The sequence below is a fragment of the Pseudophryne corroboree genome, unplaced genomic scaffold (assembly GCF_028390025.1).
Source record: "Pseudophryne corroboree isolate aPseCor3 unplaced genomic scaffold, aPseCor3.hap2 scaffold_861, whole genome shotgun sequence".
Lineage (NCBI taxonomy): Eukaryota > Metazoa > Chordata > Amphibia > Anura > Myobatrachidae > Pseudophryne > Pseudophryne corroboree.
The window spans coordinates 34,714-60,865 of NW_026970440.1; the positions used below are offsets into that span (position 1 = coordinate 34,714).

General features: G+C 34.8%; 4 non-coding genes across 4 annotated transcripts; all 4 read right to left on the reverse strand.

Annotated features, from left to right (window-relative positions):
- Positions 1-14,554: 14,554 nt before the first annotated feature.
- Positions 14,555-14,628, reverse strand: TRNAS-ACU (transfer RNA serine (anticodon ACU)). The gene has a single exon. It is a non-coding gene; the product is annotated as a tRNA-Ser (tRNA).
- Positions 14,629-18,047: 3,419 nt separating this feature from the next.
- TRNAS-ACU (transfer RNA serine (anticodon ACU)) lies at positions 18,048-18,121 on the reverse strand. Its single transcript has one exon. It is a non-coding gene; the product is annotated as a tRNA-Ser (tRNA).
- A 3,432-nt stretch (positions 18,122-21,553) lies between these two features.
- On the reverse strand, positions 21,554-21,627 carry TRNAS-ACU (transfer RNA serine (anticodon ACU)). Its single transcript has one exon. It is a non-coding gene; the product is annotated as a tRNA-Ser (tRNA).
- Positions 21,628-22,723: 1,096 nt separating this feature from the next.
- On the reverse strand, positions 22,724-22,797 carry TRNAS-ACU (transfer RNA serine (anticodon ACU)). The gene has a single exon. It is a non-coding gene; the product is annotated as a tRNA-Ser (tRNA).
- Between the last annotated feature and the right edge of the window lie 3,355 nt (positions 22,798-26,152).

Below are 26,152 nucleotides of genomic sequence, written 5' to 3' on the forward strand. Positions count from 1 at the left end.
TACAAAGGTGTTAATCAGAGACTTGGCTTTGTGGACACTTTTCAGAGAACAAATTTGTTAGCATAAAAATAAAGCCAGAAAATGAAGAGCTGTTTAATCACTCAATTGGATTTTTTTTGCCAGCATATTTCTTTTTCTCTGCAACCCACTGCTAAATTGTGCTTCCTAGCTGTTTTTATTAAATCACTGAATCAAATCTAACTCTGATTACATCAGAAAAGGCCAGGTACCCTACACCATAACAAGGGGTTTGAAATTTTGACATGTCTACTTAAAGATCACCAAAATCTGATAACAAGGTCAATTACGTCCCTGGGTGGGATTGAACCACCAACCTTTTAGCTAGTAGTCGGATACACTAACCGATTGCGCCACAGAGATACTTCACAAAAAGTACATACTGACAAAGGCTAATAAGCATACATCTAGAACGTTTCCTAGAAAAACTTTAAAAAGTCAATAATCTGGAGAGTTTTTGTAAGATGTTTCTTCCATCAACAAATGAAGAAACACATTGGTACTTTCCCATGATGACTGAGTGCTTCAGGATCTCTTGCACTTACATGTGCAGCAGAGTACTGCAATGGAAGCATGCTGGGCCCATAACCCAGAGGTAGGCAGATTGAAACTATCCTTTGCTATATGCATTTTTTTTTGTTAATTTAAGTAATCAAAACTGTGATTGATATTTTTGCTCTTTTATTTTTACTTAAAGTACAATAACTTTTACCATTTTAATTTGTTTTAATAGTAAATTGACAGTATAGTTTTCTTTAAAAAATCCACTTAATTTTCTTTACCCTATTATTAAAAGGGTAATTGACAAAAACAAACTACATTGTCACCAGAAGAGCAATACAAAATGTACAAGTGATATATTAAAATCATCTTTCCAGCTTGAATTTCAATGATGCATTGGGGCAACGATTTTGTGAGAAACATCTTCACCCTTAAATAAAGATTTTCTTAATTCCTTACCTGTGTGCTAATTAGATATCACCTTGTTTTCACATTAAACAGACTTCTACATGAGAAAGCAGCAAGGATGCAGTGGCGTTAATGTTTCCTGGTGTCAACCTGTATTATTTCAGTAGACATTGAAATGAGGATGCATCTTGCTGCCTTTCCAATGAAGCAAGTTTAATTTAGCAATAGGTGAAAAACCATCCCTACAAAGGTGTTAATCAGAGACTTGGCTTTGTGGACACTTTTCAGAGAACAAATTTGTTAGCATAAAAATAAAGCCAGAAAATGAAGAGCTGTTTAATCACTCAATTTGATTTTTTTTGCCAGCATATTTCTTTTTCTCTGCAACCGACTGCTAAATTGTGCTTCCTAGCTGTTTTTATAAAATCAATGAATCAAATCTAACTCTGATTACATCAGAGAAGGCCAGGTACCCTACACCATAAGAGGGGGTTTGAAATTTTGACTTGTCTACTTAAAGATCACCAAAATCTGATAACAAGGTCAATTACGTCCCTGGGTGGGATTGAACCACCAACCTTTTGGTTAGTAGCCGGACTCACTAACCGATTGCGCCACAGAGACACTTTGCAAAAAGTACATACTGACAAAGGCTAATAAGCATACATCTAGAACGTTTCCTAGAAAAACTTTAAAAAGTCAATAATCTGGAGAGTTTTTGTAAGATGTTTCTTCCATCAACCAACGAAGAAACACATTGGTACTTTCCCATGATGACTGAGTGCTTCAGGATCTCTTGCACTTACATGTGCAGCAAAGTACTGCAATGGAAGCATGCTGGGCCCATAACCCAGAGGTAGGCAGATTGAAACTATCCTTTGCTATATACATTTTTTTTTTGTTAATTTAAGTAATCAAAACTGGGATTGATATTTTTGTTCTTTTATTTTTACTTAAAGTACAATAACTTTTACCATTATAATTTGTTTTAATAGTATATTGACAGTATAGTTTTCTTTAAAAAATCCACTTAATTTTCTTTACCCTATTATTAAAAGGGTAATTGACAAAAACAAACTACATTGTCACCAGAAGAGCAATACAAAATGTACAAGTGATATATTAAAATCATCTTTCCAGCTTGAATTTCAATGATGCATTGGGGCAACGATTTTGTGAGAAACATTTTCACCCTTAAATAAAGATTTTCTTAATTCCTTACCTGTGTGCTAATTAGATATCACCTTGTTTTCACATTAAACAGACTTCCACATGAGAAAGCAGCAAGGATGCAGTGGCGTTAATGTTTCCTGGTGTCAACCTGTATTATTTCAGTAGACATTGAAATGAGGATGCATCTTGCTGCCTTTCCAATGAAGCAAGTTTAATTTAGTAATAGGTTAAAAACCATCCTTACAAAGGTGTTAATCAGATACTTGGCTTTGTGGACACTTTTCAGAGAACAAATTTGTTAGCATAAAAATAAAGCCAGAAAATTAAGAGCTGTTTAATCACTCAATTGGATTTTTTTTGCCAGCATATTTCTTTTTCTCTGCAACCCACTGCTAAATTGTGCTTCCTAGCTGTTTTTATAAAATCACTGAATCAAATCTAACTCTGATTACATCAGAGAAGGCCAGGTACCCTACACCAGAACAGGGGGATTTGAAATTTTGACTTGTCTACTTAAAGATCACCAAAATCTGATAACAAGGTCAATTACATCCCTGGGTGGGATTGAACCACCAACCTTTTGGTTAGTAGCCGGACACACTAACCGATTGCGCCACAGAGACACTTTGCAAAAAGTACATACTGACAAAGACTAATAAGCATTCATCTAAAATGTTTCCTAGAAAAACTTTAAAAAGTCAATAATCTGGAGAGTTTTTGTAAGATGTTTCTTCCATCCACCAACGAAGAAACACATTGGTACTTTCCCATGATGAGTGAGTGCTTCAGGATCTCTTGCACTTACATGTGCAGCAGAGTACTGCAATGGAAGCATGCTGGGCCCATAACCCAGAGGTAGGCAGATTAAAACTATCCTCTGCTATATGCATTTTTTTTGTTAATTAAAGTAATCCAAAACTGGGATTGATATTTTTGCTCTTTTATTTTTCATTAAAGTACAATAACTTTTACCATTTTAATTTGTTTTAATAGTATATTGAAAGTATTGTTTTCTTTTAAAAATCCACTTAATTTTCTTTACCCTATTATTAAAATGGTAATTGACAAAAACAAACTACATTGTCAGCAGAAGAGCAATACAAAATGTACAAGTGATATATTAAAATCATCTTTCCAGCTTGAATTTCAATGATGCATTGGGGCAACGATTTTGTGAGAAACATTTTCACCCTTAAATAAAGATTTTCTTAATTCCTTACCTGTGTGCTAATTAGATATCACCTTGTTTTCACATTAAATAGACTTTTACATGAGAAAGCAGCAAGGATGCAGTGGAGTTAATGTTTCCTGGTGTCAACCTGTATTATTTCAGTAGACATTGAAATGAGGATGCATCTTGCTGCCTTTCCAATGAAGCAAGTTTAATTTAGTAATAGGTGAAAAACCATCCTTACAAAGGTGTTAATCAGAGACTTGGCTTTGTGGACACTTTTCAGAGAACAAATTTGTTAGCATAAAAATAAAGCCAGAAAATGAAGAGCTGTTTAATCACTCTATTGGATTTTTTTGCCAGCATATTTCTTTTTCTCTGCAACCCACTGCTAAATTGTGCATCCTAGCTGTTTTTATAAAATCACTGAATCAAATCTAACTCTGATTACATCAGAGAAGGCCAGGTACCCTACACCAGGCATTCCCAACCACGGTCCTCAAGGCACACCAACAGTGCAGGTTTTAGTGATATCCAGGCTTCAGCACAGGTGACTTAATTAGTAGCTCAGTTATTTTGATTTAACCATCTGTGCTGCAGCCTGGATATCACTAAAACCTGCACTGTTGGTGTGCCCTGAGGACCGTGGTTGGGAATGCCTGCCCTACACCATAAGAGGGGGTTTGAAATTTTGACTTGTCTACTTAAAGATCACCAAAATCTGATAACAAGGTCAATTACGTCCCTGGGTGGGATTGAACCACCAACCTTTTGGTTAATAGCCATACACACTAACTGATTGCGCCACAGAGACACTTTGCAAAAGTACATACTGACAAAGGCTAATAAGCATTCATCTAAAACGTTTCCTAGAAAAACTTTAAAAAGTCAATAATCTGGAGAGTTTTTGTAAGATGTTTCTTCCATCAACCAACGAAGAAACACATTGGTACTTTCCCATGATGAGTGAGTGCTTCAGGATCTATTGCACTTACATGTGCAGCAGAGTACAGCAATGGAAGCATGCTGAGCACATAACCCAGAGGTAGGCAGATTGAAACTATCCTCTGCTATATGCATTTGTTTTTGTTAATTAAAGTATTCCAAAACTGGGATTGATATGTTGGCTCTTTTATTTTTACTTACAGTACAATAACTTTTACCATTTTAATTTGTTTTAATAGTATATTGACAGTATTGTTTTCTTTCAAAAATCCACTTAATTTTCTTTACCCTATTATTAAAATGGTAATTGACAAAAACAAACTACATTGTCACCAGAAGAGCAATACAAAATGTACAAGTGATATATTAAAATCATATTTCCAGCTTGAATTTCAATGATGCATTGGGGCAACGATTTTGTGAGAAACATTTTCACCCTTAAATAAAGATTTTCTTAATTCCTTACCTGTGTGCTAATTAGATATCACCTTGTTTTCACATTAAACAGACTTCCACATGAGAAAGCAGCAAGGATGCAGTGGCGTTAATGTTTCCTGGTGTCAACCTGTATTATTTCAGTAGACATTGAAATGAGGATGCATCTTGCTGCCTTTCCAATGAAGCAAGTTTAATTTAGTAATAGGTTAAAAACCATCCTTACAAAGGTGTTAATCAGAGACTTGGCTTTGTGGACACTTTTCAGAGAACAAATTTGTTAGCATAAAAATAAAGCCAGAAAATTAAGAGCTGTTTAATCACTCAATTGGATTTTTTTTGCCAGCATATTTCTTTTTCTCTGCAACCCACTGCTAAATTGTGCTTCCTAGCTGTTTTTATAAAATCACTGAATCAAATCTAACTCTGATTACATCAGAGAAGGCCAGGTACCCTACACCATAAGAGGGGGTTTGAAATTTTGACTTGTCTACTTAAAGATCACCAAAATCTGATAACAAGGTCAATTACGTCCCTGGGTGGGATTGAACCACCAACCTTTTGGTTAATAGCCATACACACTAACTGATTGCGCCACAGAGACACTTTGCAAAAGTACATACTGACAAAGGCTAATAAGCATTCATCTAAAACTTTTCCTAGAAAAACTTTAAAAAGTCAATAATCTGGAGAGTTTTTGTAAGATGTTTCTTCCATCAACCAACGAAGAAACACATTGGTACTTTCCCATGATGAGTGAGTGCTTTAGGATCTATTGCACTTACATGTGCAGCAGAGTACAGCAATGGAAGCATGCTGGGCACATAACCCAGAGGTAGGCAGATTGAAACTATCCTCTGCTATATGCATTTTTTTTTGTTAATTTTAGTAATCAAAACTGGGATTGATATTTTTGCTTTTTTATTTTTACTTAAAGTACAATAACTTTTACCATTTTAATTTGTTTTAATAGTATATTGACAGTATAGTTTTCTTTAAAAAATCCACTTAATTTTCTTTACCCTATTATTAAAAGGGTAATTGACAAAAACAAACTACATTGTCACCAGAAGAGCAATACAAAATGTACAAGTGATATATTAAAATCATCTTTCCAGCTTGAATTTCAATGATGCATTGGGGCAACGATTTTGTGAGAAACATCTTCACCCTTAAATAAAGATTTTCTTAATTCCTTACCTGTGTGCTAATTAGATATCACCTTGTTTTCACATTAAACAGACTTCCACATGAGAAAGCAGCAAGGATGCAGTGGCGTTAATGTTTCCTGGTGTCAACCTGTATTATTTCAGTAGACATTGAAATGAGGATGCATCTTGCTGCCTTTCCAATGAAGCAAGTTTAATTTAGTAATAGGTTAAAAACCATCTTTACAAAGGTGTTAATCAGAGACTTGGCTTTGTGGACACTTTTCAGAGAACAAATTTGTTAGCATAAAAATAAAGCCAGAAAATGAAGAGCTGTTTAATCACTCAATTGGATTTTTTTTGCCAGCATATTTCTTTATCTCTGCAACCCACTGCTAAATTGTGCTTCCTAGCTGTTTTTATAAAATCAATGAATCAAATCTAACTCTGATTACATCAGAGAAGGCCAGGTACCCTACACCATAACAGGGGGTTTTAAATTTTGACTTGTCTACTTAAAGATCACCAAAATCTGATAACAAGGTCAATTACGTCCCTGGGTGGGATTGAACCACCAACCTTTTGATTAGTAGCCGGACACACTAACCGATTGCGCCACAGAGACACTTTGCAAAAACTACATACTGACAAAGGCTAATAAGCATACATCTAGAACGTTTCCTAGAAAAACTTTAAAAAGTCAATAATCTGGAGAGTTTTTGTAAAATGTTTCTTCCATCAACCAACGAAGAAACACATTGGTACTTTCCATTGATGACTGAGTGCTTCAGGATCTCTTGCACTTACATGTGCAGCAAAGTACTGCAATGGAAGCATGCTGGGCCCATAACCCAGAGGTAGGCAGATTAAAACTATCCTCTGCTATATGCATTTTTTTTGTTAATTAAAGTAATCCAAAACTGGGATTGATATTTTTGCTCTTTTATTTTTCATTAAAGTACAATAACTTTTACCATTTTAATTTGTTTTAATAGTATATTGAAAGTATTGTTTTCTTTTAAAAATCCACTTAATTTTCTTTACCCTATTATTAAAATGGTAATTGACAAAAACAAACTACATTGTCACCAGAAGAGCAATACAAAATGTACAAGTGATATATTAAAATCATCTTTCCAGCTTGAATTTCAATGATGCATTGGGGCAACGATTAATAATCTGGAGAGTTTTTGTAAGATGTTTCTTCCATCAACCAATGAAGAAACACATTGGTACTTTCCCATGATGAGTGAGTGCTTCAGGATCTCTTGCACTTACATGTGCAGCAGAGTACTGCAATGGAAGCATACAGGGCCCATAACCCAGAGGTAGGCAGATTGAAACTATCCTTTGCTATATGCATTTTTTTGTTAATTTAAGTAATCAAAACTGGGATTGATATTTTTGCTCTTTTATTTTTACTTAAAGTACAATAACTTTTACCATTTTAATTTGTTTTAATAGTATATTGACAGTATAGTTTTCTTTAAAAAATCCACTTAATTTTCTTTACCCTATTATTAAAAGGGTAATTGACAAAAACAAACTACATTGTCACCAGAAGAGCAATACAAAATGTACAAGTGATATATTAAAATCATCTTTCCAGCTTGAATTTCAATTATGCATTTGGGCAACGATTTTGTGAGAAACATCTTCACCCTTAAATAAAGATTTACTTAATTCCTTACCTGTGTGCTAATTAGATATCACCTTGTTTTCACAATAAACAGACTTCTACATGAGAAAGCAGCAAGGATGCAGTGGCGTTAATGTTTCCTGGTGTCAACCTGTATTATTTCAGTAGACATTGAAATGAGGATGCATCTTGCTGCCTTTCCAATGAAGCAAGTTTAATTTAGTAATAGGTGAAAAACCATCCCTACAAAGGTGTTAATCAGAGACTTGGCTTTGTGGACACTTTTCAGAGAGCAAATTTGTTAGCATAAAAATAAAGCCAGAAAATGAAGAGCTGTTTAATCACTCAATTGGATTTTTTTTGCCAGCATATTTCTTTTTCTCTGCAACCCACTGCTAAATTGTGCTTCCTAGCTGTTTTTATTAAATCACTGAATCAAATCTAACTCTGATTACATCAGAAAAGGCCAGGTACCCTACACCATAACAGGGGGTTTGAAATTTTGACTTGTCTACTTAAAGATCACCAAAATCTGATAACAAGGTCAATTACGTCCCTGGGTGGGATTGAACCACCAACCTTTTGGTTAGTAGCCGGATACACTAACTGATTGCGCCACAGAGACACTTCGCTAAAAATACATTCTGACAAAGGCTAATAAGCATACATCTAGAACGTTTCCTAGAAAAACTTTAAAAAGTCAATAATCTGGAGAGTTTTTGTAAAATGTTTCTTCCATCAACCAACGAAGAAACACATTGGTACTTTCCCATGATGAGTGAGTGCTTCAGGATCTCTTGCACTTACATGTGCAGCAGAGTACTGCAATGGAAGCATGCTGGGCCCATAACCCAGAGGTAGGCAGATTGAAACTATCCTTTGCTATATGCATTTTTTTTTGTTAATTTAAGTAATCAAAACTGGGATTGATATTTTTGCTCTTTTATTTTTACTTGAAGTACAATAACTTTTACCATTTTAATTTGTTTGAATAGTATATTGACAGTATAGTTTTCTTTAAAAAATCCACTTAATTTTCTTTACCCTATTATTAAAAGGGTAATTGACAAAAACAAACTACATTGTCACCAGAAGAGCAATACAAAATGTACAAGTGATATATTAAAATCATCTTTCCAGCTTGAATTTCAATGATGCATTGGGGCAACGATTTTGTGAGAAACATCTTCACCCTTAAATAAAGATTTTCTTAATTCCTTACCTGTGTGCTAATTAGATATCACCTTGTTTTCACATTAAACAGACTTCCACATGAGAAAGCAGCAAGGATGCAGTGGCGTTAATGTTTCCTGGTGTCAACCTGTATTATTTCAGTAGAAATTGAAATGAGGATGCATCTTGCTGCCTTTCCAATGAAGCAAGTTTAATTTAGTAATAGGTGAAAAACCATCCCTACAAAGGTGTTAATCAGAGACTTGGCTTTGTGGACACTTTTCAGAGAACAAATTTGTTAGCATAAAAATAAAGCCAGAAAATGAAGAGCTGTTTCATCACTCAATTGGATTTTTTTTGCCAGCATATTTCTTTTTCTCTGCAACCCACTGCTAAATTGTGCTTCCTAGCTGTTTTTATAAAATCAATGAATCAAATCTAACTCTGATTACATCAGAGAAGGCCAGGTACCCTACACCATAACAGGGGGTTTGAAATTTTGACTTGTCTACTTAAAGATCACCAAAATCTGATAACAAGGTCAATTACATCCCTGGGTGGGATTGAACCATCAACCTTTTGGTTAGTAGCCAGACTCACTAACCGATTGCGCCACAGAGACACTTTGCAAAAAGTACATACTGACAAAGGCTAATAAGCATACATCTAGAACGTTTCCTAGAAAAACTTTAAAAAGTCAATAATCTGGAGAGTTTTTGTAAGATGTTTCTTCCATCAACCAACGAAGAAACACATTGGTACTTTCCCATGATGAGTGAGTGCTTCAGGATCTCTTGCACTTACATGTGCAGCAGAGTACTGCAATGGAAGCATGCTGGGCCCATAACCCAGAGGTAGGCAGATTGAAACTATCCTTTGCTATATGCATTTTTTTTGTTAATTTAAGTAATCAAAACTGGGATTGATATTTTTGCTCTTTTATTTTTACTTAAAGTACAATAACTTTTACCATTTTAATTTGTTTTAATAGTATATTGACAGTATAGTTTTCTTTAAAAAATCCACTTAATTTTCTTTACCCTATTATTAAAAGGGTAATTGACAAAAACAAACTACATTGTCACCAGAAGAGCAATACAAAATGTACAAGTGATATATTAAAATCATCTTTCCAGCTTGAATTTCAATGATGCATTGGGGCAACAATTTTGTGAGAAACATCTTCACCCTTAAATAAAGATTTTCTTAATTCCTAACCTGTGTGCTAATTAGATATCACCTTGTTTTCACATTAAACAGACTTCTACATGAGAAAGCAGCAAGGAAGCAGTGGCGTTAATGTTTCCTGGTGTCAACCTGTATTATTTCAGTAGACATTGAAATGAGGATGCATCTTGCTGCCTTTCCAATGAAGCAAGTTTAATTTAGTAATAGGTGAAAAACCATCCCTACAAAGGTGTTAATCAGAGACTTGGCTTTGTGGACACTTTTCAAAGAACAAATTTGTTAGCATAAAAATAAAGCCAGAAAATGAAGAGCTGTTTAATCACTCAATTGATTTTTTCTGCCAGCATATTTCTTTTTCTCTGCAAACCACTGCTAAATTGTGCTTCCTATCTGTTTTTATAAAATCACTGAATCAAATCTAACTCTGATTACATCAGAGAAGGCCAGGTACCCTACACCAGAACAGGGGGTTTGAAATTTTGACTTGTCTACTTAAAGATCACCAAAATCTGATAACAAGGTCAATTACGTCCCTGGGTGGGATTGAACCACCAACCTTTTGGTTTATAGCCGTACACACTAACTGATTGCGCCACAGAGACACTTTGCAAAAGTATATACTGACAAAGGCTAATAAGCATTCATCTAAAACGTTTCCTAGAAAAACTTTAAAAAGTCAATAATCTGGAGAGTTTTTGTAAGATGTTTCTTCCATCCACCAACGAAGAAACACATTGGTACTTTCCCATGATGAGTGAGTGCTTCAGGATCTCTTGCACTTACATGTGCAGCAGAGTACTGCAATGGAAGCATGCTGGGCCCATAACCCAGAGGTAGGCAGATTAAAACTATCCTCTGCTATATGCATTTTTTTTGTTAATTAAAGTAATCCAAAACTGTGATTGATATTTTTGCTCTTTTATTTTTCATTAAAGTACAATAACTTTTACCATTTTAATTTGTTTTAATAGTATATTGAAAGTATTGTTTTCTTTTAAAAATCCACTTAATTTTCTTTACCCTATTATTAAAATGGTAATTGACAAAAACAAACTACATTGTCACCAGAAGAGCAATACAAAATGTACAAGTGATATATTAAAATCATCTTTCCAGCTTGAATTTCAATGATGCATTGGGGCAACGATTTTGTGAGAAACATTTTCACCCTTAAATAAAGATTTTCTTAATTCCTTACCTGTGTGCTAATTAGATATCACCTTGTTTTCACATTAAACAGACTTCCACATGAGAAAGCAGCAAGGATGCAGTGGCGTTAATGTTTCCTGGTGTCAACCTGTATTATTTCAGTAGACATTGAAATGAGGATGCATCTTGCTGCCTTTCCAATGAAGCAAGTTTAATTTAGTAATAGGTGAAAAACCATCCTTACAAAGGTGTTAATCAGAGACTTGGCTTTGTGGACACTTTTCAGAGAACAAATTTGTTAGCATAAAAATAAAGCCAGAAAATGAAGAGCTGTTTAATCACTCAATTGGATTTTTTTTGCCAGCATATTTCTTTTTCTCTGCAACCCACTGCTAAATTGTGCTTCCTAGCTGTTTTTATAAAATCACTTAATCAAATCTAACTCTGATTACATCAGAGAAGGCCAGGTACCCTACACCATAAGAGTGGGTTTGAAATTTTGACTTGTCTACTTAAAGATCACCAAAATCTGATAGCAAGGTCAATTACGTCCCTGGGTGGGATTGAACCACCAACCTTTTGGTTAATAGCCATACACACTAACTGATTGCGCCACAGAGACACTTTGCAAAAGTACATACTGACAAAGGCTAATAAGCATTCATCTAAAACGTTTCCTAGAAAAACTTTAAAAAGTCAATAATCTGGAGAGTTTTTGTAAGATGTTTCTTCCATCAACCAACGAAGAAACACATTGGTACTTTCCCATGATGAGTGAGTGCTTCAGGATCTATTGCACTTACATGTGCAGCAGAGTACAGCAATGGAAGCATGCTGGGCACATAACCCAGAGGTAGGCAGATTGAAACTATCCTCTGCTATATGCATTTTTTTTTTAGATTTATTAAAGTAATCCAAAACTGGGATTGATATGTTGGCTCTTTTATTTTTACTTACAGTACAATAACTTTTACCATATTAATTTGTTTTAATAGTATATTGTAGAAAAGGGAATTGGTCCCTCCAAAGAAATGGGGAACCAAAGAGAAAAAGCCTCTTTGTGGGTGCACTCTTTCAAAAACAATATATATATATATGTTATCTTTCAATATTTATTGTGTAAAAAATTATACTTTATTTCGACAATTAAAAATGATGTGTATAGAAAAAAGGGCAAAAATACCTATTGGTATACCCTATAGAACAGATAAATAAGGTACAAAGGTGATTATGTCTCATATAATAAGCTCCTCCAAAATAACAATGTATCTCAAAAGATTCTTTGTAATAGTTTGTAGCAACCCCTGTATATAGTGGTGTGTTTTAGAGTGAGGGCAATAATACCAAAACTCTTAACACGGGATGCGATTTAATAAAATCTGAAATGGAGGAGAGTTGATTAATTACATGCTAGGCGAAAATTTATATGCTGATAACTTAAGTAGGCAAAAAAGGATTATATAGCACTAATATGCTTATTACTGTACTTGTAAAGTATTACACAGTGATATTAAATGTTACACAATAAATGTCAGAAGTAACAAGTCCCACAGTAGGAAGCCGTAACTGACAATCGTTGAATTACCCGGCTAGGGTGAAACGTACGTCCGCTTCTCAAACACTCTGACGTCATTCTGACGTCTTTCCGGGAATCCCGTGTAACGTTCACGGACCCGGATTCGTAGGCAAAACTCCTTACACGCTTCTCAAGCAAGGATATCCACGGGGGCTACAACAGCAGGACCCTCTCTTAATCAGAGGTATTTCGGCGCGCACTCATTGCGGGACGGGAGTGGGTTTCTTCCTGCAATGACAATATTGTTATCAGGATAACCCCTCTCCGTTTCCCGACAACAGCAAGTAACGCCACTGTCTTTCTTCATACCCGCTCCGGCCGCTGACTCTCTCACCTCCCATTCACTGTGACACCTTTTTCACACATGGGAAGGCAGCAGAAGTCAGTGGATCAACGGCACGGGTACTTTCCAATACTCACCTTTATTATTACAAGGTCAATGTTAACCAATTAATATACCAGTTCTGGTTTTTTAGCATAATCATCCTTGCAGTGAAAATCAATATTTGTTACACCTGATTTAGCAGACAGTATTCGTTGTACGCATTAGCGAGACAAATTGATACAAATATAGTATCTAATTCAACGATTGTCAGTTACGGCTTCCTACTGTAGGACTTGTTACTTCTGACATTTATTGTGTAACATTTAATATCACTGTGTAATACTTTACAAGTACAGTAATAAGCATATTAGTGCTATATAATCCTTTTTTGCCTACTTAAGTTATCAGCATATAAATTTTCGCCTAGCATGTAATTAATCAACTCTCCTCCATTTCAGATTTTATTAAATCGCATCCCGTGTTAAGAGTTTTGGTATTATTGCCCTCACTCTAAAACACACCACTATATACAGGGGTTGCTACAAACTATTACAAAGAATCTTTTGAGATACATTGTTATTTTGGAGGAGCTTATTATATGAGACATAATCACCTTTGTACCTTATTTATCTGTTCTATAGGGTATACCAATAGGTATTTTTGCCCTTTTTTCTATACACATCATTTTTAATTGTCGAAATAAAGTATAATTTTTTACACAATAAATATTGAAAGATAATATATATATATATTGTTTTTGAAAGAGTGCACCCACAAAGAGGCTTTTTCTCTTTGGTTCCCCATTTCTTTGGAGGGACCAATTCCCTTTTCTACAAACATATTTAATACCTCTGGGGTCGCACCGCCAACATATATAGAAATCTCTTGTTTCATTGTAATAAATTCATGACACTCTGATACTGTTGGCTCAACATGATTTAATGAAATCAACTGTAGCAGTGCAGGCAAACTCAAACCCTCTGTTTTAATAGTATATTGACAATATAGTTTTCTTTAAAAAATCCACTTAATTTTCTTTACCCTATTATTAAAAGGGTAATTGACAAAAACAAACTACATTGTCACCAGAAGAGCAATACAAAATGTACAAGTGATCTTTCCAGCTTGAATTTCAATGATGCATTGGGGCAACGATTTTGTGAGAAACATCTTCACCCTTAAATAAAGATTTTCTTAATTCCTTACCTGTGTGCTAATTAGATATCACCTTGTTTTCACATTAAACAGACTTCTACATGAGAAAGCAGCAAGGATGCAGTGGCGTTAATGTTTCCTGGTGTCAACCTGTATTATTTCAGTAGACATTGAAATGAGGATGCATCTTGCTGCCTTTCCAATGAAGCAAGTTTAATTTAGTTATAGGTGAAAAACCATCCCTACAAAGGTGTTAATCAGAGACTTGGCTTTGTGGACACTTTTTAGAGAACAAATTTGTTAGCATAAAAATAAAGGCAGAAAATGAAGAGCTGTTTAATCACTCAATTGGATTTTTCTGCCAGCATATTTTTTTTCTCTGCAACCCATTGCTAAATTGTGCTTCCTAGCTGTTTTTTTATAAAATCACTGAATCAAATCTAACTCTGATTACATCAGAGAAGGCCAGGTACCCTACACCATAAGAGGGGGTTTGAAATTTTGACTTGTCTACTTAAATATCACCAAAACCTGATCACAAGGTCAATTATGTCCCTGGGTGGGATTGAACCACCAACCTTTTGGTTAGTAGCCAGACACACGAACCGATTGCGCCACAGAGACAATTTGCAAAAAGTCCATACTGACAAAGGCTAATAAGCATTCATCTAGAACGTTTCCTAGAAAAACTTTAAAAAGTCAATAATCTGGAGAGTTTTTGTAAGAATTTTCTTAAATCAACCAACGAAGAAACACATTGGTACTTTCCCATGATGAGTGAGTGCTTCAGGATCTCTTGCCCTTACATGTGCAGCAGAGTACTGCAATGGAAGCATGCTGGGCCCATTAACCAGAGGTAGGCAGATTGAAACTATCCTCTGCTATATGCATTTTTTTTGTTAAAGTAATCCAAAACTGGGATTGATATGTTAGCTATTTTATGTTTACTTAAAGTACAATAACTTTTACCATTTTAATTTGTTTTAATAGTATATTGACAGTATTGTTTTCTTTCAAAAAACCACTTAATTTTCTTTACCCTATTATTAAAATGGTAATTGACAAAAACAAACTACATTGTCAGCAGAAGAGCAATACAAAATGTACAAGTGATATATTAAAATCATCTTTCCAGCTTGAATTTCAATGATGCATTGGGGCAACGATTTTGTGAGAAACATCTTCACCCTTAAATAAAGATTTTCTTAATTCCTTACCTGTGTGCTAATTAGATATCACCTTGTTTTCACATTAAACAGACTTCCACATGAGAAAGCAGCAAGGATGCATTGGCGTTAATGTTTCCTGGTGTCAACCTGTATTATTTCAGTAGACATTGAAATGAGGATGCATCTTGCTGCCTTTCCAATGAAGCAAGTTTAATTTAGTAATAGGTGAAAAACCATCCTTACAAAGGTGTTCATCAGAGACTTGGCTTTGTGGACACTTTTCAGAGAACAAATTTGTTAGCATAAAAATAAAGCCAGAAAATGAAGAGCTGTTTAATCACTCAATTGGATTTTTTTGCCAGCATATTTCTTTTTCTCTGCAACCCACTGCTAAATTGTGCTTCCTAGCTGTTTTTATAAAATCACTGAATCAAATCTAACTCTGATTACATCAGAGAAGGCAAGGTACCCTACACCATAAGAGGGGATTTGAAATTTTGACTTGTCTTCTTAAAGATCACCAAAATCTGATAACAAGGTCAATTACGTCAATGGGTGGGATTGAACCACCAACCTTTTGGTTTATAGCCGTACACACTAACTGATTGCGCCACAGAGACACTTTGCAAAAGTCCATACTGACAAAGGCTAATAAGCATTCATCTAAAACGTTTCCTAGAAAAACTTTAAAAAGTCAATAATCTGGAGAGTTTTTGTAAGATGTTTCTTCCATCCACCAACGAAGAAACACATTGGTACTTTCCCATGATGAGTGAGTGCTTCAGGATCTCTTGCACTTACATGTGCAGCAGAGTACTGCAATGGAAGCATGCTGGGCCCATAACCCAGAGGTAGGCAGATTAAAACTTTCCTCTGCTATATGCATTTTTTTTTGTTAATTAAAGTAATCCAAAACTGGGATTGATATTTTTGCTCTTTATTTTTCATTAAAGTACAATAACTTTTACCATTTTAATTTGTTTTAATAGTATATTGAAAGTATTGTTTTCTTTTAAAAATCCACTTAATTTTCTTTACCCTATTATTAAAATGGTAATTGACAAAAACAAACTACATTGTCACCAGAAGAGCAATACAAAATGTACAAGTGATATATTAAAATCATCTTTCCAGCTTGAATTTCAATGATGCATTGGGGGCAACGATTTTGTGAGAAACATTTTCACCCTTAAATAAAGATTTTCTTAATTCCTTACCTGTGTGCTAATTAGATATCACCTTGTTTTCACATTAAACAGACTTCTACATGAGAAAGCAGCAAGGATGCAGTGGTGTTAATGTTTCCTGGTGTCAACCTGTATTATTTCAGTAGACATTGAAATGAGGATGCATCTTGCTGCCTTTCCAATGAAGCAAGTTTAATTTAGTAATAGGTGAAAAACCATCCCTACAAAGGTGTTAATCAGAGACTTGGCTTTGTGGACACTTTTCAGAGAACAAATTTGTTAGCATAAAAATAAAGCCAGAAAATGAAGAGCTGTTTAATCACTCAATTGGATTTTTTTTGCCAGCATATTTCTTTTTCTCTGCAACCCACTGCTAAATTGTGCTTCCTAGCTGTTTTTATAAAATCAATGAATCAAATCTAACTCTGATTACATCAGAGAAGGCCAGGTACCCTACACTATAACAGGGGGTTTGAAATTTTGACTTGTCTACTTAAAGATCACCAAAATCTGATAACAAGGTCAATTACGTCCCTGGGTGGGATTGAACCACCAACCTTTTGGTTAGTAACCGGACACACTAACCGATTGCGCCACAGAGACACTTTGCAAAAAAGTCCATACTGACAAAGGCTAATAAGCATACATCTAGAACGTTTCCTAGAAAAACTTTAGAAAGTCAATAATCTGGAGAGTTTTTGTAAAATGTTTCTTCCATCAACCAACGAAGAAACACATTGGTACTTTCCCATGATGAGTGAGTGCTTCAGGATCTCTTGCACTTACATGTGCAGCAGAGTACTGCAATGGAAGCATGCTGGGCCCATAACCCAGTGGTAGGCAGATTGAAACTATCCTTTGCTATATGCATTTTTTTTTTGTTAATTTAAGTAATCAAAACTGGGATTGATATTTTTGCTCTTTTATTTTTACTTAAAGTACAATAACTTTTACCATTTTAATTTGTTTTAATAGTATATTGACAATATAGTTTTCTTTAAAAAATCCACTTAATTTTCTTTACCCTATTATTAAAAGGGTAATTGACAAAAACAAACTACATTGTCACCAGAAGAGCAATACAAAATGTACAAGTGATCTTTCCAGCTTGAATTTCAATGAGGCATTGGGGCAACGATTTTGTGAGAAACATCTTCACCCTTAAATAAAGATTTTCTTAATTCCTTACCTGTGTGCTAATTAGATATCACCTTGTTTTCACATTAAACAGACTTCTACATGAGAAAGCAGCAAGGATGCAGTGGCGTTAATGTTTCCTGGTGTCAACCTGTATTATTTCAGTAGACATTGAAATGAGGATGCATCTTGCTGCCTTTCCAATGAAGCAAGTTTAATTTAGTTATAGGTGAAAAACCATCCCTACAAAGGTGTTAATCAGAGACTTGGCTTTGTGGACACTTTTTAGAGAACAAATTTGTTAGCATAAAAATAAAGGCAGAAAATGAAGAGCTGTTTAATCACTCAATTGGATTTTTCTGCCAGCATATTTTTTTTCTCTGCAACCCATTGCTAAATTGTGCTTCCTAGCTGTTTTTTATAAAATCACTGAATCAAATCTAACTCTGATTACATCAGAGAAGGCCAGGTACCCTACACCATAAGAGGGGGTTTGAAATTTTGACTTGTCTACTTAAATATCACCAAAACCTGATCACAAGGTCAATTATGTCCCTGGGTGGGATTGAACCACCAACATTTTGGTTAGTAGCCAGACACACTAACCGATTGCGCCACAGAGACAATTTGCAAAAAGTACATACTGACAAAGGCTAATAAGCATTCATCTAGAACGTTTCCTAGAAAAACTTTAAAAAGTCAATAATCTGGAGAGTTTTTGTAAGAATTTTCTTAAATCAACCAACGAAGAAACACATTGGTACTTTCCCATGATGAGTGAGTGCTTCAGGATCTCTTGCACTTACATGTGCAGCAGAGTACTGCAATTGAAGCATGCTGGGCCCATAACCCAGAGGTAGGCAGATTGAAACTATCCTTTGCTATATGCATTTTTTTTGTTAATTAAAGTAATCCAAAACTGGGATTGATATGTTAGCTATTTTATGTTTACTTAAAGTACAATAACTTTTACCATTTTAATTTGTTTTAATAGTTTATTGACAGTATTGTTTTCTTTCAAAAATCCACTTAATTTTCTTTACCCTATTATTAAAATGGTAATTGACAAAAACAAACTACATTGTCACCAGAAGAGCAATACAAAATGTACAAGTGATATATTAAAATCATCTTTCCAGCTTGAATTTCAATGATGCATTGGGGCAACGATTTTGTGAGAAACATCTTCACCCTTAAATAAAGATTTTCTTAATTCCTTACCTGTGTGCTAATTAGATATCACCATGTTTTCACATTAAACAGACTTCCACATGAGAAAGCAGCAAGGATGCATTGGCGTTAATGTTTCCTGGTGTCAACCTGTTTTATTTCAGTAGACATTGAAATGAGGATGCATCTTGCTGCCTTTCCAATGAAGCAAGTTTAATTTAGTAATAGGTGAAAAACCATCCTTACAAAGGTGTTCATCAGAGACTTGGCTTTGTGGACACTTTTCAGAGAACAAATTTGTTAGCATAAAAATAAAGCCAGAAAATGAAGAGCTGTTTAATCACTCAATTGGATTTTTTTGCCAGCATATTTCTTTTTCTCTGCAACCCACTGCTAAATTGTGCTTCCTGGCTGTTTTTATAAAATCACTGAATCAAATCTAACTCTGATTACATCAGAGAAGGCCAGGTACCCTACACCATAAGAGGGGATTTGAAATTTTGACTTGTCTACTTATAGATCACCAAAATCTGATAACAAGGTCAATTACGTCAATGGGTGGGATTGAACCACCAACCTTTTGGTTTATAGCAGTACACACTAACTGATTGCGCCACAGAGACACTTTGCGAAAGTCCATACTGACAAAGGCTAATAAGCATTCATCTAAAACGTTTCCTAGAAAAACTTTAAAAAGTCAATAATCTGGAGAGTTTTTGTAAGATGTTTCTTCCATCCACCAACGAAGAAACACATTGGTACTTTCCCATGATGAGTGAGTGCTTCAGGATCTCTTGCACTTACATGTGCAGCAGAGTACTGCAATGGAAGCATGCTGGGCCCATAACCCAGAGGTAGGCAGATTAAAACTATCCTCTGCTATATGCATTTTTTTTGTTAATTAAAGTAATCCAAAACTGGGATTGATATTTTTGCTCTTTATTTTTCATTAAAGTACAATAACTTTTACCATTTTAATTTGTTTTAATAGTATATTGAAAGTATTGTTTTCTTTTAAAAATCCACTTAATTTTCTTTACCCTATCATTAAAATGGTAATTGACAAAAACAAACTACATTGTCACCAGAAGAGCAATACAAAATGTACAAGTGATATATTAAAATCATCTTTCCAGCTTGAATTTCAATGATGCATTGGGGGCAACGATTTTGTGAGAAACATTTTCACCCTTAAATAAAGATTTTCTTAATTCCTTACCTGTGTGCTAATTAGATATCACCTTGTTTTCACATTAAACAGACTTCTACATGAGAAAGCAGCAAGGATGCAGTGGCGTTAATGTTTCCTGGTGTCAACCTGTTTTATTTCAGTAGACATTGAAATGAGGATGCATCTTGCTGCCTTTCCAATGAAGCAAGTTTAATTTAGTAATAGGTGAAAAACCATCCTTACAAAGGTGTTCATCAGAGACTTGGCTTTGTGGACACTTTTCAGAGAACAAATTTGTTAGCATAAAAATAAAGCCAGAAAATGAAGAGCTGTTTAATCACTCAATTGGATTTTTTTGCCAGCATATTTCTTTTTCTCTGCAACCCACTGCTAAATTGTGCTTCCTGGCTGTTTTTATAAAATCACTGAATCAAATCTAACTCTGATTACATCAGAGAAGGCCAGGTACCCTACACCATAAGAGGGGATTTGAAATTTTGACTTGTCTACTTATAGATCACCAAAATCTGATAACAAGGTCAATTACGTCAATGGGTGGGATTGAACCACCAACCTTTTGGTTTATAGCAGTACACACTAACTGATTGCGCCACAGAGACACTTTGCGAAAGTCCATACTGACAAAGGCTAATAAGCATTCATCTAAAACGTTTCCTAGAAAAACTTTAAAAAGTCAATAATCTGGAGAGTTTTTGTAAGATGTTTATTCCATCCACCAACGAAGAAACACATTGGTACTTTCCCATGATGAGTGAGTGCTTCAGGATCTCTTGCACTTACATGTGCAGCAGAGTACTGCAATGGAAGCATGCTGGGCCCATAACCCAGAGGTAGGCAGATTAAAACTATCCTCTGCTATATGCATTTTTTTTGTTAATTAAAGTAATCCAAAACTGGGATTGATATTTTTGCTCTTTATTTTTCATTAAAGTACAATAACTTTTACCATTTTAATTTGTTTTAATAGTATATTGAAAGTATTGTTTTCTTTTAAAAATCCACTTAATTTTCTTTACCCTATCATTAAAATGGTAATTGACAAAAACAAACTACATTGTCACCAGAAGAGCAATACAAAATGTACAAGTGATATATTAAAATCATCTTTCCAGCTTGAATTTCAATGATGCATTGGGGGCAACGATTTTGTGAGAAACATTTTCACCCTTAAATAAAGATTTTCTTAATTCCTTACCTGTGTGCTAATTAGATATCACCTTGTTTTCACATTAAACAGACTTCTACATGAGAAAGCAGCAAGGATGCAGTGGCGTTAATGTTTCCTGGTGTCAACCTGTATTATTTCAGAAGACATTGAAATGAGGATGCATCTTGCTGCCTTTCCAATGAAGCAAGTTTAATTTAGTAATAGGTGAAAAACCATCCCTACAAAGGTGTTAATCAGAGACTTGGCTTTGTGGACACTTTTCAGAGAACAAATTTGTTAGCATAAAAATAAAGCCAGAAAATGAAGAGCTGTTTAATCACTCAATTGGATTTTTTTTGCCAGCATATTTCTTTTTCTCTGCAACCCACTGCTAAATTGTGCTTCCTAGCTGTTTTTATAAAATCAATGAATCAAATCTAACTCTGATTACATCAGAGAAGGCCAGGTACCCTACACCATAAGAGGGGCTTTGAAATTTTGACTTGTCTACTTAAAGATCACCAAAATCTGATCACAAGGTCAATTACGTCCCTGGGTGGGATTGAACCACCAACCTTTTGGTTAGTAGCCAGACACACTAACCGATTGCGCCACAGAGACAATTTGCAAAAAGTACATACTGACAAAGGCTAATAAGCATTCATCTAGAACGTTTCATAGAAAAACTTTAAAAAGTCAATAATCTGGAGAGTTTTTGTAAGAATTTTCTTAAATCAACCAACGAAGAAACACATTGGTACTTTCCCATGATGAGTGAGTGCTTCAGGATCTCTTGCACTTACATGTGCAGCAGAGTACTGCAATGGAAGCATGCTGGGCCCATTACCCAGAGGTAGGCAGATTGAAACTATCCTCTGCTATATGCATTTTTTTTGTTAATTAAAGTAATCCAAAACTGGGATTGATATGTTAGCTATTTTATGTTTTACTTAAAGTACAATAACTTTTACCATTTTAATTTTTTTTAATAGTATATTGACAGTATTGTTTTCTTTCAAAAATCCACTTAATTTTCTTTACCCTATTATTAAAATGGTAATTGACAAAAACAAACTACATTGTCACCAGAAGAGCAATACAAAATGTACAAGTGATATATTAAAATCATCTTTCCAGCTTGAATTTCAATGATGCATTGGGGCAACGATTTTGTGAGAAACATCTTCACCCTTAAATAAAGATTTTCTTAATTCCTTACCTGTGTGCTAATTAGATATCACCTTGTTTTCACATTAAACAGACTTCCACATGAGAAAGCAGCAAGGATGCATTGGCGTTAATGTTTCCTGGTGTCAACCTGTATTATTTCAGTAGACATTGAAATGAGGATGCATCTTGCTGCCTTTCCAATGAAGCAAGTTTAATTTAGTAATAGGTGAAAAACCATCCTTACAAAGGTGTTCATCAGAGACTTGGCTTTGTGGACACTTTTCAGAGAACAAATTTGTTAGCATAAAAATAAAGCCAGAAAATGAAGAGCTGTTTAATCACTCAATTGGATTTTTTTGCCAGCATATTTCTTTTTCTCTGCAACCCACTGCTAAATTGTGCTTCCTAGCTGTTTTTATAAAATCACTTTATCAAATCTAACTCTGATTACATCAGAGAAGGCCAGGTACCCTACACCATAAGAGGGGATTTGAAATTTTGACTTGTCTACTTAAAGATCACCAAAATCTGATAACAAGGTCAATTACGTCCCTGGGTGGGATTGAACCACCAACCTTTTGGTTAGTAGCCGGACACACTAACCGATTGTGCCACAGAGACACTTTGCAAAAAGTACATACTGACAAAGACTAATAAGCATTCATCTAAAATGTTTCCTAGAAAAACTTTAAAAAGTCAATAATCTGGAGAGTTTTTGTAAGATGTTTCTTCCATCCACCAACGAAGAAACACATTGGTACTTTCCCATGATGAGTGAGTGCTTCAGGATCTCTTGCACTTACTTGTGCAGCAGAGTACTGCAATGGAAGCATGCTGGGCCCATAACCCAGAGGTAGGCAGATTAAAACTATCCTCTGCTATATGCATTTTTTTTGTTAATTAAAGTAATCCAAAACTGGGATTGATATTTTTGCTCTTTTATTTTTCATTAAAGTACAATAACTTTTACCATTTTAATTTGTTTTAATAGTATATTGAAAGTATTGTTTTCTTTTAAAAATCCACTTAATTTTCTTTACCCTATTATTAAAATGGTAATTGACAAAAACAAACTACATTGTCAGCAGAAGAGCAATACAAAATGTACAAGTGATATATTAAAATCATCTTTCCAGCTTGAATTTCAATGATGCATTGGGGCAACGATTTTGTGAGAAACATTTTCACCCTTAAATAAAGATTTTCTTAATTCCTTACCTGTGTGCTAATTAGATATCACCTTGTTTTCACATTAAACAGACTTTTACATGAGAAAGCAGCAAGGATGCAGTGGCGTTAATGTTTCCTGGTGTCAACCTGTATTATTTCAGTAGACATTGAAATGAGGATGCATCTTGCTGCCTTTCCAATGAAGCAAGTTTAATTTAGTAATAGGTGAAAAACCATCCTTACAAAGGTGTTCATCAGAGACTTGGCTTTGTGGACACTTTTCAGAGAACAAATTTGTTAGCATAAAAATAAAGCCAGAAAATGAAGAGCTGTTTAATCACTCAATTGGATTTTTTTGCCAGCATATTTCTTTTTCTCTGCAACCCACTGCTAAATTGTGCTTCCTAGCTGTTTTTATAAAATCACTGAATCAAATCTAACTCTGATTACATCAGAGAAGGCAAGGTACCCTACACCATAAGAGGGGATTTGAAATTTTGACTTGTCTTCTTAAAGATCACCAAAATCTGATAACAAGGTCAATTACGTCAATGGGTGGGATTGAACCACCAACCTTTTGGTTTATAGCCGTACACACTAACTGATTGCGCCACAGAGACACTTTGCAAAAGTCCATACTGACAAAGGCTAATAAGCATTCATCTAAAACGTTTCCTAGAAAAACTTTAAAAAGTCAATAATCTGGAGAGTTTTTGTAAGATGTTTCTTCCATCCACCAACGAAGAAACACATTGGTACTTTCCCATGATGAGTGAGTGCTTCAGGATCTCTTGCACTTACATGTGCAGCAGAGTACTGCAATGGAAGCATGCTGGGCCCATAACCCAGAGGTAGGCAGATTAAAACTTTCCTCTGCTATATGCATTTTTTTTTGTTAATTAAAGTAATCCAAAACTGGGATTGATATTTTTGCTCTTTATTTTTCATTAAAGTACAATAACTTTTACCATTTTAATTTGTTTTAATAGTATATTGAAAGTATTGTTTTCTTTTAAAAATCCACTTAATTTTCTTTACCCTATTATTAAAATGGTAATTGACAAAAACAAACTACATTGTCACCAGAAGAGCAATACAAAATGTACAAGTGATATATTAAAATCATCTTTCCAGCTTGAATTTCAATGATGCATTGGGGGCAACGATTTTGTGAGAAACATTTTCACCCTTAAATAAAGATTTTCTTAATTCCTTACCTGTGTGCTAATTAGATATCACCTTGTTTTCACATTAAACAGACTTCTACATGAGAAAGCAGCAAGGATGCAGTGGTGTTAATGTTTCCTGGTGTCAACCTGTATTATTTCAGTAGACATTGAAATGAGGATGCATCTTGCTGCCTTTCCAATGAAGCAAGTTTAATTTAGTAATAGGTGAAAAACCATCCCTACAAAGGTGTTAATCAGAGACTTGGCTTTGTGGACACTTTTCAGAGAACAAATTTGTTAGCATAAAAATAAAGCCAGAAAATGAAGAGCTGTTTAATCACTCAATTGGATTTTTTTTGCCAGCATATTTCTTTTTCTCTGCAACCCACTGCTAAATTGTGCTTCCTAGCTGTTTTTATAAAATCAATGAATCAAATCTAACTCTGATTACATCAGAGAAGGCCAGGTACCCTACACTATAACAGGGGGTTTGAAATTTTGACTTGTCTACTTAAAGATCACCAAAATCTGATAACAAGGTCAATTACGTCCCTGGGTGGGATTGAACCACCAACCTTTTGGTTAGTAACCGGACACACTAACCGATTGCGCCACAGAGACACTTTGCAAAAAAGTCCATACTGACAAAGGCTAATAAGCATACATCTAGAACGTTTCCTAGAAAAACTTTAGAAAGTCAATAATCTGGAGAGTTTTTGTAAAATGTTTCTTCCATCAACCAACGAAGAAACACATTGGTACTTTCCCATGATGAGTGAGTGCTTCAGGATCTCTTGCACTTACATGTGCAGCAGAGTACTGCAATGGAAGCATGCTGGGCCCATAACCCAGTGGTAGGCAGATTGAAACTATCCTTTGCTATATGCATTTTTTTTTTGTTAATTTAAGTAATCAAAACTGGGATTGATATTTTTGCTCTTTTATTTTTACTTAAAGTACAATAACTTTTACCATTTTAATTTGTTTTAATAGTATATTGACAATATAGTTTTCTTTAAAAAATCCACTTAATTTTCTTTACCCTATTATTAAAAGGGTAATTGACAAAAACAAACTACATTGTCACCAGAAGAGCAATACAAAATGTACAAGTGATCTTTCCAGCTTGAATTTCAATGAGGCATTGGGGCAACGATTTTGTGAGAAACATCTTCACCCTTAAATAAAGATTTTCTTAATTCCTTACCTGTGTGCTAATTAGATATCACCTTGTTTTCACATTAAACAGACTTCTACATGAGAAAGCAGCAAGGATGCAGTGGCGTTAATGTTTCCTGGTGTCAACCTGTATTATTTCAGTAGACATTGAAATGAGGATGCATCTTGCTGCCTTTCCAATGAAGCAAGTTTAATTTAGTTATAGGTGAAAAACCATCCCTACAAAGGTGTTAATCAGAGACTTGGCTTTGTGGACACTTTTTAGAGAACAAATTTGTTAGCATAAAAATAAAGGCAGAAAATGAAGAGCTGTTTAATCACTCAATTGGATTTTTCTGCCAGCATATTTTTTTTCTCTGCAACCCATTGCTAAATTGTGCTTCCTAGCTGTTTTTTATAAAATCACTGAATCAAATCTAACTCTGATTACATCAGAGAAGGCCAGGTACCCTACACCA